Source organism: Engraulis encrasicolus, chromosome 3 (assembly GCF_034702125.1).
Source record: "Engraulis encrasicolus isolate BLACKSEA-1 chromosome 3, IST_EnEncr_1.0, whole genome shotgun sequence".
Classification (NCBI taxonomy): Eukaryota; Metazoa; Chordata; class Actinopteri; order Clupeiformes; family Engraulidae; genus Engraulis; species Engraulis encrasicolus.
In genome coordinates, this window is record NC_085859.1 from 10,035,117 (window position 1) to 10,052,946 (window position 17,830).

Consider the following 17,830-nt stretch of genomic DNA (forward strand, 5'->3'; position numbering starts at 1 on the left):
ACATATGTCTGGGTGTCGCTACCACGCAACAATGATCATCACATCACACACGCCACCTTACGTGGTGTTAAAAGAGAAAGTGTGAATAACAGTAGGCTATGTGGTGGAAAGAAACATTATCAGCCAGGCTCTCTTCCAGCTCTGTGCGAAACGCAGAGTGTGAATCAAAGCCTTGATCTGCTGTTGAGGCTGAGGACCCCAAGTTTCCTGGTCCTTAAGCTTATGGTTGTCATGCTCAAGTCTATACAGTAGGCTATTTAGTTTTTGGTAACATGGTCGGTCTAACGGAGATTGACCACTAATAAGCGCCCCCCGACCGGACTGCTGGCTACACGCGACAAGTCAGATCCGATCAACAATGCAAACGCTAAACAAGTCCCCATTCACTTTGTGTGACATTGCGCGTTGATATGGCATATTATGTTAGGATAGAATAAGCCCTCATAAGAGCATGGTTTAAATTATTATCCAGCAGAGGTGTTTGGGCTAAATTACGGATATTCGCCGTTGACAGAATTCGCCGTTCCAAACAATTTACGCACATATTGTAGGAATGTGCATGGTGAGTTTGAGTGCGATGCCGGTGCGCACTGAACTGTCAGGTTCACTAAGATATTTAAATCAAATGTCCAGGGTCGACCAGGCAGGCATCACAACCACAAGCTCAAGCGACAATCAAGTTTAGAAACACAATCCCCGTTAGTTGGCTTGACACCCGATTACAAGTAGTCTACTACTCAAATGTCTTTTGGGATACTGAATGAAAAATATCAAACTTTAACATGATAATCTATAGGCTACATTTTCTTCTGTGACATTGGACCAGTGACAAGGTCCGTGGTGCACTCAGCGTGCGAGAAATGCCCATCATAACGAGTCTCTTACCTCGGCATCCAGCTGTTCCCGTGCGGAGCGCCCGCTCTGATATGGAGTTTGAGGTCGTATCAAAAGTGAAGTCCAGGCAAGAGAGAAGGGCGGGTGACGGGATTGGAGGGAGTCTTATCAAGCGATCCAGAGAGGCAGGTAGGAGGTGGCTTATCCCTATCAAGCCCGTGTAGAAACCACGATCAAGCGAAGAAAGGACTCATTAAAGCGAGCCTAGTTGCAGACCTGTTACATCAAGCAGCGAGAGCAAAGCTTTCATGCAAATCATCATCAGTTCAGCCTCGATAGGCAACGACGAGTGGGGAGAGATGTGATAAACTCCACTGCCTCAATCGATTTGTCAAAATACCTTGCCGACACGCCAATTGCAAAGCAGGCTATAGCCTGAGGGCATTTTAAACTTTAAAATGAAATTCTTTTTATCTACTTAAGATAAAGCCACCCTCGCCGACACATTTAAAATGTAACAAGCCCTATTATTCAATAGCCTACTCAAGATTCAAGATTCAAGATATTTCTCCCGCAGGAAATTTGTCTTGGACAACCACAAAGCTACTAATTGCTGTAATATAATAATGTATTATTCGACAATTCCATATAGTTTCATTAGCATGCCGTTTGAGCCAATGTGAAATTACCTCCATTACCTTCCCTTAATTGCCTTGAGTGATTTTGAGCTGCCCCCGCAAGTAGACTTCAACTGGGGTTCCCAAACCAATGCCAATGCCCCCCTTACATGGGTCGTGCCATGTAGGCTACTGTTTCTCTGTGCATCCCCTTTCACAACCCAGTGTCCCACTGGGATATAAAATAATAACTTTACTTCACACAGTTCAGTGATAACAAAATGCATGGGAACAAGCTAACTAATGGGGGTAGTTAAGCTTGTGTTGGATTTATTTAGGTGTACATTAGTTATTAAATGTATTGAAATATTTATTTTTTTGGCCCAAGGGGCCAGGCTAACTTGGCCCTGCCGCCACGCCCCAAACCGGCCTTCAGCCTTGGGTCCGGCCCATTCTCCTCCCCAGGGGACCATAAATATCTTAACCCGCACCTGGTAGCACACCCTCGCTCACTCACGGACCACCAGGGGTCCCCAGCCCCCACTTTGAAAACCACTGGCCTACACTTCTCAGTTCTCCCATTACAACCAGCCTTTAGTGAGTTGGACTAAATGGCCAGATTGGTGAAGGACAGGGCTGGACTGGACATCTGGCATAGCGGGCATTTCCCAGTGGGCCCCTATTTTCAGAAATGTAAAAATGACAGTACATTTCTGAAAATTAGGGGCCCACAAGGGTGCGGGGTGCACCAGTGAGACAGTTCTGTGCCGCTACGTAATTATGAGGGGGGCCCTTTAAGCTAAAAGTGCCCGGGCCCCATTTCTCCCCCAGTCCAGCGCTGGTGAAGGACTCCCTTGGTGAACATGACACAGCTCAGCTGCTGCATGCGAGGACAGGACACACATCGGAATTCCTCAAGTTCAGGAAATGTGAGATTTCCCATAGATTAGCGTTTCTCAACGTGGGAATCTACAGCCCCCCAGGGGGGGCATTAGTGAGCCCTGGGGGGAGTTGAGAAGGACACAGCTGGGGGGGTGCATTGGGTGCATTAGTCTATTTAATGTTTTAATGAGGTCAAAGGGATGTTGAAAGGCTTATGATGAGGTCAAGGGACATTTTTTTTTTAAAAAGGTTGAGAACTGATGGCCATAGAGGCAGCCCAGTTCCCCCCGAAGGATATCAGTCTGTTTCCACGAGACGCCTGTTTTAATTTTTACAGTCCTCTGTAGAGCTTGTAGGGCGGAGCATGTGTGGTCTCCCTTGGCCGTCACCCATGGCTGAAGAAGTGGCCTTGAGCAAGGCACAGAGGAGCCCCACACTGCTCCAGGGGCTGTAGCCATTACCGTGCAATAACTACAGCATGTGTCACTTTGGATCAGGGCTGACCTGGGACTGAAAAAAGGCCTGGGCATTTTTGGCATAGACATGTCCATTGCCGTTGTGTTGTCTGTTCATGTTTTTGTTTGATGTTACATGTTCTGTAAAGCGTCTTTGGGGATTTAGAAAAGCGCTATACAAAATTGATGTATTATTATTATTATTATTGTGAACACACACAGGCCACTTTCATAATATATCTTGACAGGCTGAATCCATTGTCTATATTGATAATGGACCAATGGGCCTACCCCTCTAAATTGTCGGCCAATCCCTGTGCAGGAAAACAATCTCAACAACAGGACCGGCCCCTGGGAGCTGTCGGCCCACTGGGAAAATGTCCAGTATGCCAGACAGTGCCATTAAATATTTGGGAGCATTTAACAGTGTTGCGGACCTTTATTTTCTTTTCTGTAGGCCAGATAACCAGTCCAGCCCTGCTTTGGATAAAAAGTGATATCTGAAGACAATGTGGAGTCTGTGGTGTTCAAATAAATACAAGATGTTTATTTTTTATTTAACCTTTATAAAGCATTCAACTGGAAGCATCGCCAGACATTATCTGCACCCTTAGCACACTCTCAGAGGCTGTGAGACTTAACCCAAAAGTGGATCACCATTTCTTGTCTAATCACACCCACCCACATGAACACGCGCTCATGTGCGCACACACATACACCGCGCATACACACACACACGCACACGCACGCGCGCGCGGGCACGCACACACACACACACACACACACACACACGCACGCACGCACGCACACACACACACACATACTTAATGGACATATTGATTTTATTGTTTTAATCAATTTCTTGCATGTCATCCTTACCCAGTAAATCTGATTGGGATTTTGGGTCATGAGTGATGTGAATATGAAGACCTATTTTGTCTTGCGGTGTGATCCCCTAAGTCATGATGAGAATATAGAAACTGTCTTATTCAACAAGGCTCATTTATTGATAGTTTCTATTTGAAGGGTCCCCTAGAATGCTGCATAATCTTAATGTTTTCAAAGATGGAGGGTATTTCCATAGTGATTGGCGTTCGAAATACTTGTAATGCTTTACAGATAATAAGGGGGTAATTTAATGGTAATGTCATGGTTATTTTTAAACCGCTGTAATAGTTGATACAACGCACTCTTCCGTGTGGTAGGCCAACGTCTCCAAGTTGAATAAACTCAGCAAATGAGGATGTGGATTGCACTGATGTTATTCTTTTCTTCTTTTTGAAAAGAAGAAAAGAAGAACCTGAGTGCAATCCACCTATTTTTCAACTGCACCATAATCATGTCTATGACTATCCTCATTCATCCAGGTCATCTTGGGTAAAACAGGGCACAATTGAAAACTTAAACTGCTCCGTGATCCCTTGAAATGTGTTGGGGAAGTGTTGCTAGCCTATGGCAACATTACGTACGATACCCCCTCCTCCTTCCAACAACAATGGAAAAAACAACAACAGCAGCAACTAGAAAATTAGTTTAGTAAACTTATTAAATGAGTTATTGTTTTACATTGATAAGCACTACAAAAGGGCAAAATCTTTTGTAACTTACGATTTCCCCATACACATACGCAATAACAGTGCAAGCTGGAAGTTGTGAAATGCCAAAGATATGATTTTATTGTGTTTTGCTAAACGCCTGCCTGCCTGCTTGCGCAGCTCTTTGAAATAGCCTGAGCATCTAGTTAATTAACAACGTGCACTAACAAAGGCAACAAAAGCCCACAGGACACACGGGGTCTATTCTTGGGGAGTAGAGTGTTGTTAGAGAGAAAGCTGCAGACAAGCTCTTTTCCTGCTTTGTGTTGTTGAAGAGATCTAACTTTATGGCCACCACGCCCAGGGCAGGCACTATAGGCATGGGCAGACAAGGCCGTCGCCTAGGGCACCAAATGTCTTGGGGGTGCCAATGTAACGGAGGCTAACTAGCAGAGTTGGCGTGGAATCTTAGTAAACCTCCCTTCCAAATGCCTCATACAGTGTCGATGCTGTTGGGCTGAGGGACTAGTCCTTTAGTCCAGCGGTATTGTTCTGTGCCTCCCATTGCCGGACCGTTGTAGTAGACGAGGTGGAAGGTTTGCGGCCCCGAGGGGAACGGAATGTGCAAGAAGACCTCCGTCACCCCAGGTCCCACAGAATTACAACATTAGGAAATGTACCATTAAACTGCACATTGATTATGCATGGGTATTCAGAACATATGTAGGCCTAGTTACTAGATCAACTGTGCTCAGTCAGATGTATTACACTATGTTTATAGATGCCAATTTATATTTCCACAAAAAGCAAAGAGGGGTGCTCGGGTCGCCTAGGCCAGTGTTTCCCAACCTTTTTTGTCTTGTGTACCCCCAAGCCTTTTCGTTGTGCCATGAGTACCCCCTGAGTCAAGTTCTATATCGCTTTCTCCATCCCAATGTAACTAAGCTCCATATATTTGTTCAAATGTATTTTTTCCAAGTACCCCCTGCAGTGTGCTCGCGTACCCCTAGTGGTACACGTACCCCTGGTTGGGAAACACTGGCCTAAGCCCTAGGGCACCAAATTGACTAGAACGGGCCCTGACTATGTCATTGGAGTGGAAAGAATTAATCACATCTCTCATGCTGCATGAGTCAGACCATTAGTCATGCAGGGAAATATTGACTCTCTTTCTGATTTTAATATCAATATTTCGTTTTTTTTGTTTTATAATTGATCGATACGTATTGGTATACAGCATATCATTTTTTTTGTAACACAGCCCTATTGAATAGCTCTAACTTAATGGGCCGCACACACAGCAGGCCATGCCATTGGAGGACATATTAATCACGTCATGTCACAGGAAAAAGGCTGAACAACTGCAATTTCAGCTCTGAATGACTGTGATATTTCAATGGCATCTCTATGCATGTGACAAATAAATATCCTATTCTACCATTGAAATCTTCTATCCTTGCATCACCTCACAGTGCATCTCAGGTCATTCACAGATGGATGGATGATCAGATTGACACTACTCCTTACAATGCCCCTCTGGCCTGTGAATGAATCATGTCACAGTGAACTGAACAACTGTGATTTCAGCACTGCACAGGACAGGTATCATACTTCAAGGTATCTTTATGCACGTCAGAAATATATATCCTATTCTATCCTTGTAGTCCTCACAGTAAACAGAATAAGTGCAATTTCAGCTTTGCACATCTGCCATACTTCAAGGTAGCTTTATGCACGTGACAAATAAATATCCCGTTCTATCCTTGTAGTCCTCACAGTAAACTAAATGACTGCAATTTCAACAATTTCGATTACTAAGGGAGCAATTGCCTTGCCTTGCCTTGCCTTGCCACTGAATGACTACCATACTTCAAGGTATCTTTATGCACGTGCCTAATAAATATTCAATTCTACCGTTGTAATCTTCTGTCCCTGCATCACCTCACAGTGCATCTGGGATCATTCTCAGTTGGATGGATGATCAGATTGACACTACTCTTTACAATGCCCCTCTGGCCTGCGAATGCCCCCCTGTGGGTCAAAAGGTCAAATCCGTCGTGGAGACGATGACACGACATCAAAGGGACACTCGGCATATGGCTCGATACGAAGACGGAGAGAGAGCCAGTAGCCAGGCCGGCAGGCAGATAGACAGGCAGACACGAACGTTCGAGTACTAAGGGAGCATGTAGACAGGCAGACAGACAGGCAGGCAGGTAGACAGGCAGACAGGTAGTTAAGCAAGCAGATAGACAGGTAGGCAGGCAGATAGACAGGCAAACAGGAACGTTCGATTACTAAGGGAGCAGACAGACAGACAGGCTTTTTAGATTTATACCGTAAGGTAGACAGACACGGTCATGAAATGACAGGCAGTCAAGTAGACAGACAGGTTGATCATACATTATAAGATGACAATGGGACAGGCAAGAAGACGGACAGACAATCAGACAGACAATCAGATAGACAGAGAGACTTATTAGATGCCCAAAGGAGCAGGCAAGCAGGTATGAGATGACTAAAGAATCAGGTAGACACACAGGCACATGCATTACATTGGCAGAGGGACCACACACCAAACAGTCAGTTAGGCAGACAAACAGAAAGACAGACAGGCAGGTTCATAAGATAACTGGATGAGCAGACAGCTACATGCACTTATATGAAAGGAAGAGCAGACCAAGGGCTCCGGGACAAGTTTTGGTGCATTTTCGTTTCTTTTTCTTTTCATTTTCTTTTCTTGATTCTTTACTTAACAATGTTACTGCTGCTGCACTCCACTCATTTATCGGCAGTAAACGCTGGGAAAGGGGGGGTGCTGTGGCTCAGCGTGTTAAGCCCCCCACATTTGGGCTTACATTGCCCACGGGGACCACGGTTCGAGTCCGGCCAATTTCCCGGCCCTGCCCCATCTCTCTATTCCAATCATTTCCTGTCTACTCTCACACTGTCCTGTAATAATAAAGGCCAAACAAGCCCCCAAAAAATCTTTTTAAAAGTTGGGAAAGCCTCATTTAGGGAGCTCAAAAGTGGGGTTGCCTGCCAATGGTCCACTGCATCCCAACTTTCCGGCAGCTATGGAGCAGCAGACAGACAGACAGACTGGCAGGGTGGCTGTTAGTCAGTAGGAGGACCCACACAACACCCATTAGGAGCTACTGACAAGACATGATCACCATGGCCTGACTGTGATGGCTGTGATCAGGGCCGCTGACAGCTTTGGCCGGGCCCAGGACAAAGTCATCTGAAAGGACCCCCCAGCCCAATACATACAAATTGTAATGAGGAACCAATCCTGGGCCCCCTATCTTCCTGGGCCCGGGACAACGGTCCCGTTTGTCCCCCCTGGGAGCACCCCTGGTTGTGATCTTTCTAGCCCATCTGTCATTACTATGTGATGGCTGTGATCCCTCTTGCCCTGCTGTCAGATTCCACATACAGTGCACATCACGGCTGACAATTTCCTTTGGGACCATTAAAAAGAATCTTGAATCTTGAATCTCTTGACAATGGACACCTCCTGACACTCCACACTCCACAGGCGACTCCACACTCCATCCAAAGCTCATAGACATCACTGCTGTCAATGTTACAGCTCCAAGCTGTCAACTTCCCTGCTCCCCCCCGTTTCCCCCGGCACACACGCACACGCACAAGCACACACACACACACACACACACACACACACATGCATGCACGCACACACACACTGCCACGCACACACACACACACACACACACACACACACACACACACACACACACACACACACACACACACACGTATACGCACGCACGTAGGCACACACACACACACACACACACACACACACACACACACACACACACACACACACACACACACACACACACACACACACACACACACACACACACACACACACCCCTCCTAAGAAGCCCTCTCTTCCAGTCCACCCTGTTAGTGCACATCTTTTCTGACAACACTTCCCCTTGCTGACAACTTCTCTTCCATTTGCTGCCACTACCAGCCAACCCCATCCAGAGGCTGATTGGTTCTGTAGAGTTTGAGGTCCCATACGTTTCATGTCTCATCATATCCCCCCATCCAAAGCCTGATTGGTTCTGAAGACTGTCAGCAGGTGCAGGTCCAATGCGTTTCATATTCTGACATTGGCAATCGATTGCCAAATTGGTTCTGTAGCATGTCAGGTCCCATACATTTGATATCTCATCATGTCACCCCATCCAAAGTATCAGGAGGTCCCATACAGTACGTTTGATACTATTTCACCATACCAGACACATCCAAAGCCCGATTGGTTCTGGAGAATTTGAGGTCCCATACATTTGATATCTCATCATGTCATCCAAAGCCCGATTGGTTCTGGAGAATTTGAGGTCCCATACATTTGGTATCTCATCATGTCATCCAAAGGCTTCTGAGTGTCGGGTATTATTGTGTCATACGTTTCATGTTCTGACACTGCTGTCCCTCCCACCCCTCAGCCCCCAAATCCTAATTCACAGCTACTCACCCCCTCCACACTGCATCCCATCACACCCAATCTGACGGCCATTTGTAACTCCTATGACAACTCCACCACTCCTATTACCAACCCCGTCCAGAGCCCGATCGGTTCTGTAGAGAGTCAGCAGGGAGGCCGACGGGCAGTGGCGGTTTTATGAAATCTGAAGACCTGGGGCAAAGAAAAATTTTGAGGGCCCCTCTATAATAATAATTAATCATGTATAAATGCTGGAAAATGAATGCCAATGTGCCAATGAGGCCCCTAAATTGATGAGGCCCTGGGCAATTGCCCCACCTTGCTCAATGCAAAAAATGCCTACGCCGATGGGAGGAGGGTCCCGGCTCACGGGGACGGGGGAGGGGGGCAAGAATTGGGCCCCCATTACATTGTATGCAGGGCTCTAAATTAACACCAGCAACCGGCAAAAATGCTAGTGAATTTCCAGTTTGACGGGTAGGAAAGGCGAACTTACTAGCCAATCTGACCCATTAGTGAGAGCGTATTTAGCTAGTAAGATTAGCACGTACTATTGTATATAGTGGGTGTGGGGGCCCTCTCAGATTACTTTGTCCTAGGTCCGACAAAAGCTGCCAGCGTCCCTGCGTGTCAGGTCCAATACATTTCATATTCTGACAATGTTGTCCCTCACTACAACCTTTCAGGCCTAGCATTCCCCCTACAAAACCCCCAACCCCCCACCACCCCCATTCAAAAGCCATAAATATCAGAGCACAACCCCAACTACCAATCAATCCCACATCCAATACCACACGACCACTCCCCCTTGCCCTCATGTAGACTGCATGAGTTCCTCTGGAGCACTTGCCAGTTGCCACACACACGCTTGTACGAAGGCACGCACAAAAACATGCACGCACGCAAGCATGCACTCACACACACACACACACACACACACACACACACACACACACACACACACACACACACACACACACACACACACACACACACACACACACACACACACACACACAGACCTCTGTCATTACCTCAGTGGAGTTCACACAGACACACACACACACACATACAACACATACACACACACACACACACACACAGGCACGCACACCACACACTCACACAAAAACACACCTCTGTCATTACCTCAGTGGAGTTCACGCACACAAACACATGCACGCACACACACACACACACACACACACACACACACACACACACACACACACACACACACACACACACACACACACACACACACACACACACACACAAACTCACAAAAAAACACACCTCTGTCATTACCTCAGTGGAGTTCACGTACACACACGCACACATACACGCACGCACGCACACACACACATACAAGCACGCGCACACACACACACACACACACACACACACACACACACACACACACACACACACCTGCCACACACCCCTCTGTCATTACCTCGGCACAGACTACTCCATCAGCCATCAGCCTTCACACTCACTCAGCTGCTCTCTACACACACACGCCCACTCCTGCTCAGATTGACTCTGTGTGTGTGTGTGTGTGTGTGTGTGTGTGTGTGTGTGTGTGTGTGTGTGTGTGTGTGTGTGTGTGTGTGTGTGTGTGTGTGTGTGTGTGTGTGTGTGTGTGTGTGTGTGTGTGTGTGTGTGTGTGTGTGTGTGTGTGTGTGTGTGTGTGTGTGTGTGTGTGAACTCCACTGAGGTAATGACAGGTGTGTGTGTGTGTGTGTGTGTGTGTTTGTGTGTGTGTGTGTGTGTGTGTGTGTGTGTGCCTCAGTATTCAGTTCTCCACTTCACAGGCTAATAGCTCCGCACCGCTCAGATTGACAAGAAGAGGCGGGCAGAAGTGGGAGGTTTGTGTGTGCATGTGTGTGTGCACGTGTGTTTGTGTGTGTGAGTGTGTGTCTGCGTGCTTGCGTGCTTGTGTGTGTGTGAGAGAGACAGAGGGATAATCTGTGTTCGCACACGTGCCGTGTGTGTGTGTGTGTGTGCATGTGTTTTGTGCGTGTGTGTGTGTGTGTGTATGTGTGTGTGTGTGTGTGTGTGTGTGTGTGTGTGCATGTGTGTGTGTGTGTGTGCTTGTGGGGTGTGTGTGTGCTTGAAAATCAGCAGGTGAGGCCGTCGTTCCTCCTGCCAGACTGTTTTTAATACTCCAGAAGGACCTGATCAAACGCCTAGTCCAATTTACCCTGAGCATCCGGGAGAATGAAATTGCCCTGTCTATCTCTCCTCTCCTCACCTCATCTGTGTCTCGGTGTGTGTGTGTGTGTGTGTGTGTGTGTGTGTGTGTGTGTGTGTGTGTGTGTGTGTGTGTGTGTGTGTGTGTGTGTGTGTGTGTGTGTGTGTGTGTGTGTGTGTGTGTGTGTGTGTGTGTGTGTGTGTGTGTGTGCGTGCATGCATGTGCGTGTCCGTGCATGTGTGTGTGTGTCCGTGCGTGCGTGCGTCTGTGCATGTGTGTGTGTGTGTCAGAGCATGGCAACCCGACCGAAGCCCGACGGGCCGGGTCGGAACCCGACGGGCCGGGCCGGACTCGGACAAAAAAAATAGAATATCTGTCGGACTCGGGTCGGGCTCGGGCTTGAACCAAACAGACATTGTGAAAATTGTAAGCAATCAGAGGAAACGTTTCAGTTCATGCTCGGCAGTTTTGTGATTAAAAAATAAGTAATTGAATATGCATAAATGAAAATGTTGGTAGGCTACTCGTGCAAGTGATTATTATTGGCTGTATGCACGCGCCAGTTACCAGTGGCAACATGGACGCTCACTCCCAGTCAGCCGAGCAGGAATGCCGAGTCAACTTGCTTTCTTAATAAGCGCCAAATACAGTTGTCAGTGAACGCGTGGTCTTTTGTTGTAGGCCTAGTGTAGGCCATGTTTTAGCATGCCTTCGGTGCTGTCTTAAATGTTGAACATAAAATGACGAAGTTTGTCACTGCATTGCTCGCCAAGGATTACATTTCCAGCAAGGGGTAGCAAGGAGCATAATATGGATTAAAGAAGACGCACACGCTACGTGGAGTTGCCTAAGGTAGGGGCGAAGAGGTTTCCTGTTACTACTTTGTCCGCTGTGACATTTCATGTCCTTCACGTAGGTTCTTAATTCTTGTCACTTTTACTGTAGCCTACAGTTGTAACTATGCGCGTGCAACCTTTCCTGATTTTATATTGACCGCATGGACATCAGGGGAAATGACATTCTCTTGGAGGGCCGAACAGGCTACTGTTCTTCGGGGTGAACTTATAGCCCATCCTTCTTAACGACAAGGAGTGGCATCTTCACCGGCTCGCGGGGATTTATTTGCACTAACAGTAACGTAACAAATGCGTCCATAGACGCGCTGACTGCATCCAAACCGTATTCGTTAGTTTTCGCCTTTCTTATCCTCTCACGCCCCTCCCATGCATTTGATCACAGCACCCAACATCTCTGGTCTAACCGAAAGAAACATAAGGTGCGCTGTCACATGTATGCGTGTGTTTATACTTACTATGCGTGCGTAACTAAATTAGGCTACAGCAAATTGCCTCATCCTAGTTGCCTATCCAGGCTATTTATCACGTGCTATTTTGAGTATGAAGGAGGCCACATAGAAAATATTGCTTGCGCACAGGTTCTGTTGTTACTACAGTGGTCTCGGGCTTCGGACGGGTTCGGACACAAACATTTTAATTAGTCTCGGGCTCGGGTCGGGGTTGATCACTTTTCTGTCGGCTGAGGGCCGGGCTCGGACAGAAAAAAACGGCCCGAGCCACGCTCTAGTGTGTGTGTGTGTGTGTGTGTGTGTGTGAGTGTGGCGTGTGTGTATGTGTGTGTGTGGCGTGCATGTGTCCATGTGGTCCATCTGCAGTAAGAAGCAACAAGATTTCAAACCAGAAGCTTCACATCACCAGCACCCAGCTGGAAGTGTCACTTATGGCCAAAGCAAAGAAAGCTCCCGCACACTGTTCACATTTGCATGGTTTACGGCATCGCTACAGTCTACTGACCTTCTTCAAGCAATTCAAACAAATAAATGGTCTGCCGTCATTTGGTGAAATTCCTGGAATTATGGAATTTGTAACGGCCTTAATTCTTGGGTTGCAGCTGACGTCATAGTGCTGCCCCCTGGTGGTGATCTACCGCTGCTGGTGGACAACCTGGGCTTGGAGCCATTGAAACCCATTCAAAACTTAATTTTTTCGATCTGACACAGAATATTTTTAATTATACCTAAAGACACACCATGGGACTTGTTTAAAAGCTGAGAACCTCAGCTTTCCATAACTGAAAGCGGTATTTTCCTAGCATCTACCAATCCGAAGGTAGCCCACTTTAAGGAATTACTTTTCTAAAGATAGCGTTTTGTTTCCTTGGAAACGGACGCGGTTTATGTGTTACGCATACGCTATTTGACTCGGTTTTGGACTATTATGGATGCATTTCTAATCTTGACATGTTAATGGACAATCTATGCGAATTTCATAATGTGTTTTTATGTGATATGGGAGTAAATGTGTTTACATCCCGTCTGGGATTTGTTAAACTAGCTGGCCCGCTAGTTAGCTAGCAAGTGCTAGGTCTCTACACTACATCATGTCAAAAGTGGAAAGATTTGCCGACACTCAAGGCTGTGGATATAATGAACTGGTTCTGTGAATGTTCTCAGAATGTTTTGCTTTGACAAATTGCTGATATTATAGCATTACATCCAAATCCTGGTGTTTCTTTGTTTATGCTTGGGCCATTGAGACCAGGGCCGCGTTATCCTATGGTGCAACCGGTGCAGCAGCACCGGGCCCCGCCACTAGAGGGGGCCCCGGACGTCGTGAGATTGGAAAATATGAAACGATATTTTGAGACAATCAATTGTATTTTTGATGCATTTCGCCATCCGTAGGCAAGCAGAGGCGCATATGCATATCTTGTCACCAGGCTAGACAGGCAGCTTGGCCCCCCCAAGACTGTAGCTGGGGAACAGAAGTGGCGATTTGTTACAAGTGTTCTTTCTTTTTAATTTTCACGTGCCCCCCCTACTGAGCCTAGAATCGCCTCTGCATGCACGCAGGAATCGGAGGTCTTCGGAATAATCATTTCAGTCAGATGCTTCTGGTTGTGTGCCACCAGTGAAAACGGTGGTCAATATTTTTTGAGTTTGATGATGGGATACTGTCTTAAAAAGATGTGAGAAACTCGGCGTCAGCACTTGCTTCAGATTGTACGGATAAACTTCAGCCCGGCATGGATTACCGCATTGAAGAGAAGGTTGGCAACGTTAGTCATTTTTGTAAGGTCAGTGTTATAATTGCTTTTTGTAATAGTTGCATAGCGATCATGGAGTTGTGCAATCACGTAAGCTAAGCAAACAAGAGCACAGCACACCAACCTAACTTTATCTTATTCTAGTCAAAACATGGGGAAATAAATCACGCACCCAACTGCGTTCGCGAAACTAAAGTCTTGCATGGCGCGGCGAGGATCACTTCTGAGGTGTTATTAAAAAAGTGTTCACAATAATGCTGCGTAAAGTGCACCAACCAGCACTCAAAGTTCTGACAGTCTGACAACAACAGGGCAAGCCAAGGATTTAGCAAACACTAAAATGATATAGTCGCATTTTCCAAAAGCACTGTTATGGCCATTTCCCTAAAGCACTGTAATAATGTCGATGCTCTGTCAGCGTAGCCTATATCGTTGCGTTCGGGTTTGTGTTCAGTTAAAACATGCCTGGGTACCACTCGCAGATTGTTCAGTTAGCAAGTGGCTCTTATCTGGAAGAAAAAAAAACGTGTGTGATACATCCACATCTAAACATTACGAATTTGCACCGTAGTCTACTGTAATGATTGCATACAGTGTAATGCACCATCTAGATGAAAACCGCTGACTTCTTAATTGGTATATGGTAGACTACATTTTGAGGGGATTTCGTGACAGCTTCGCTTTGCAGTGGTTCGCTGCTAAGGGGATTCCCTCCTTGCGACAAGCGACACAGCTGAGTAGGCTAGGCTACTTTCCTTTGACAGTCAGTCAGTCTTTCCAAGGCCATTGGAGGTTAAATTATTTAACACGTGTTTACCACGACGGTTTCGATTCGACAAATTGGTCGGCAGCAACGTAGCAAAAATAAGAGACTTTTTGGTTGTGCTTCTGTTTGGAAGTTCTAGCTGAGCCGACAAACGGCAGTGCACAGAATTTCCTCCCTGTCAGCTGGCTATGCTTCCTGCGTTGTGACTAGTGAACTCAGCAGGGGGTTCAGCGCACCCTTTTTTGTGTTGGAGTAAACCGTGTAGCCTGCGTTTCATGCGTTTTGAATATGGCTCATTATAATGTGGTGTAGGGGCCCCGGATTGCGTCTGCACCGGGCCTCGGCGAGGGTTAACGCGGCCCTGATTGAGACAGATCGATTCTAATATCTATTACTTACTTGCTAGCAGGGGTGGAAAAGTAACTAGGCCTAAATACTTTTACTCAATATTGTACTTGAGTAGCTTTTGTGAATACTTTGTACTTTTTAAGTATTTTTTAAAATTAATACTTTTACTTGTACTTGAGTATATTTTGACCCAAGAACTTTTCTCAATTACACTGGAACCTGGCCTGAGTACTGAGTAAAAAAAATTGACTGAGAGACAAAATGCCATGCACAATAATGCCACAATCCGCCGTAAATGAAAGATTGTGCAGGATGGCACACAGCATTTCCACTATTTTACTATCTTGTATCAATGTATTGGATGATGGCTGGTGCCAAGCAAGAGATAGAGGTTATGGAGGACGATATTCAATAAAAAAAAACATGACATTCTCAAGAGGAAAGCTAATTAAAAGTAACTAAGTACTTTTACTCAAATTACATTTTAAGTGAAGTACTTTTTACTTTTACTTGAGTGGATTTTTAGATAGGTACTTTTACTTGTACTTGAGTAGAATTTAGGCAAAGTAAAGATACTTTTACTTGAGTACACATTTTCTGTACTCTTTCCACCTCTGCTTGCTAGCTAACTAGCGAACTAGCTAACAAATCCCAGACGGGCGTACTGTTAACACATTTTACTCTCATGTTACATAAAAACGCATTTTGAAACTCGCACAGATTGTCCATTAGAATGTCAAGATTAGAAATTCATCCATAATAATGCAAAACCGAGTCAAATAGCGTATGCGTAACACATAAACCGCGTCCGTTTCCAAGGAAACAAAACGCTATCTTTAGAAAAGTAATTCCGCACTTAAAGTAGGCTACCTTCGGATTGGTAGATGCTAGGAAAATACCGTTTTCAGGTATGGAAAGCTGAGGTTCTCAGCTTTTAAACAAGACCCATGGTGTGTCTTAAGGTCTAATTAAAAATATTCTGTCGAACATCGAACAAATGTACTTTTGAATGGGTTTCAATGGCTCCAAGCCAGGGTTGTCCACCATTTCAAATTCGCGCGCTCCAGTGAAGGGGCATTCTGACGTAACTGCAACCCAAGAATTAAAGGTGGGATAGGTGATGCTTTTCTGGAACATTTTTTATCACATCATCTGAAAAACTCCTCATGACGCCATAGCACCCATTAAAATAGAGTGTTTGGAAAAAAAACGAAATCTTTTGGTCCAGTGTAGAGGGCGTAGTCAGAAGAAAACGGCAACCAATAGAAGTAATACTCATCATCACTTCTATTGGTTTCTGACACGTCCATCAACCGCCAGCACTCACCCCTCCTCCCTGCGCGTTCACCGACTCGTGAACTTGACCGCCCCCGCCCCCGCCATCATTCATGCACACGCGACAAGGCTCATCATCACTGGGCTAGCAAGGTAAAGAGAGTTAGCAGCAGGCTGAGCTACTTGGAAACGTTGGTGGCTTTTGCAGAGCTACAGGAAGAACTTTGGCTTTTGGTACACTGGACTAACCATGTCAGGATAACATACTCCCTTGGATTATAGTCATCGGACTCGCAAGACCAGACTCCAACACGGGCTGAAAATTGGAAATCGGACCTGACACTCTTGGACACAGATGTCGGCTACGGCAGCGGCTTCAAACGTACGCTTTGGTGACCATATTTCTAATCGAGAGGTGAGGTAATATATTTGTCTGTATAATATTTTGTGAATTGGTTTAGGACACAGTGGTGTCTTTTTTTAAGCAAGCATCCATTGAGAGGGGTCAGAGGATTAGCTCAAGCTCCAACATATCTATCTGCTACCTTGCTTAACATAGCTGCTACCTTAATCGCGTTATTTTGGTGTTTTTCCCCTGTGGCATTTATTCTGTGCACATAAACACGTTTTCAGAATTGCTCTGTGTAACTCAGACGGTTACTCTTGTGTGTTTTGCTACTAGTTGTGCGAACGAGCCAGACAAACCAGCTGGGAGGACGGAAGCACCTGTTTTCAATCCCCCTTCTCCATCCGCGTTCAGTAACTAAATACAGATTCACCCCGTAATAAGTAAGTAACCTACCATGTTTACGCACACATTACTTTGACCAGCAAAGCCCATGTCTTTCTGGTGGTTTACAAAAATATATCGTTTGCATTTTTTGCTTTGGGTACGTCTCTGTTGTATGACGATGGTAATAGCAAGCACAAGCACAACCTGTTCGCCGCTCCAGCATTGCAAAATAGATTCCTTTTGGGTTTTCAAATGTTTACATGATTGTGGGTGTAATGTTGTTAACTCGCTGATGTCGTTTTTGAGAAGACAGTAGTTTTGCATTTGATAAATACCACATAATAACCATGACAGCTACACAGCAGATCTTTATTGTGATGGCTACACTGAATGATCACATGGAGATGCCGGTACATTCGTTTTTACCCTGGTTATATAGAAAATGTTATGCTTTGTCCATTCCAAGGTTGTGGTGTTTCAATACATTCAATGATTCAATACACTGGGACACTTTTCAGTCTTTGAGGTTGCTGGAATCAACACAGACTACCTCCATGCACCTTATCAGAACACTTTGCATGTTTTTTGTATACTTGTCCCCTTTGTGTATTGCTTTCTCTTTCTAGGTTCTGTTGGTTG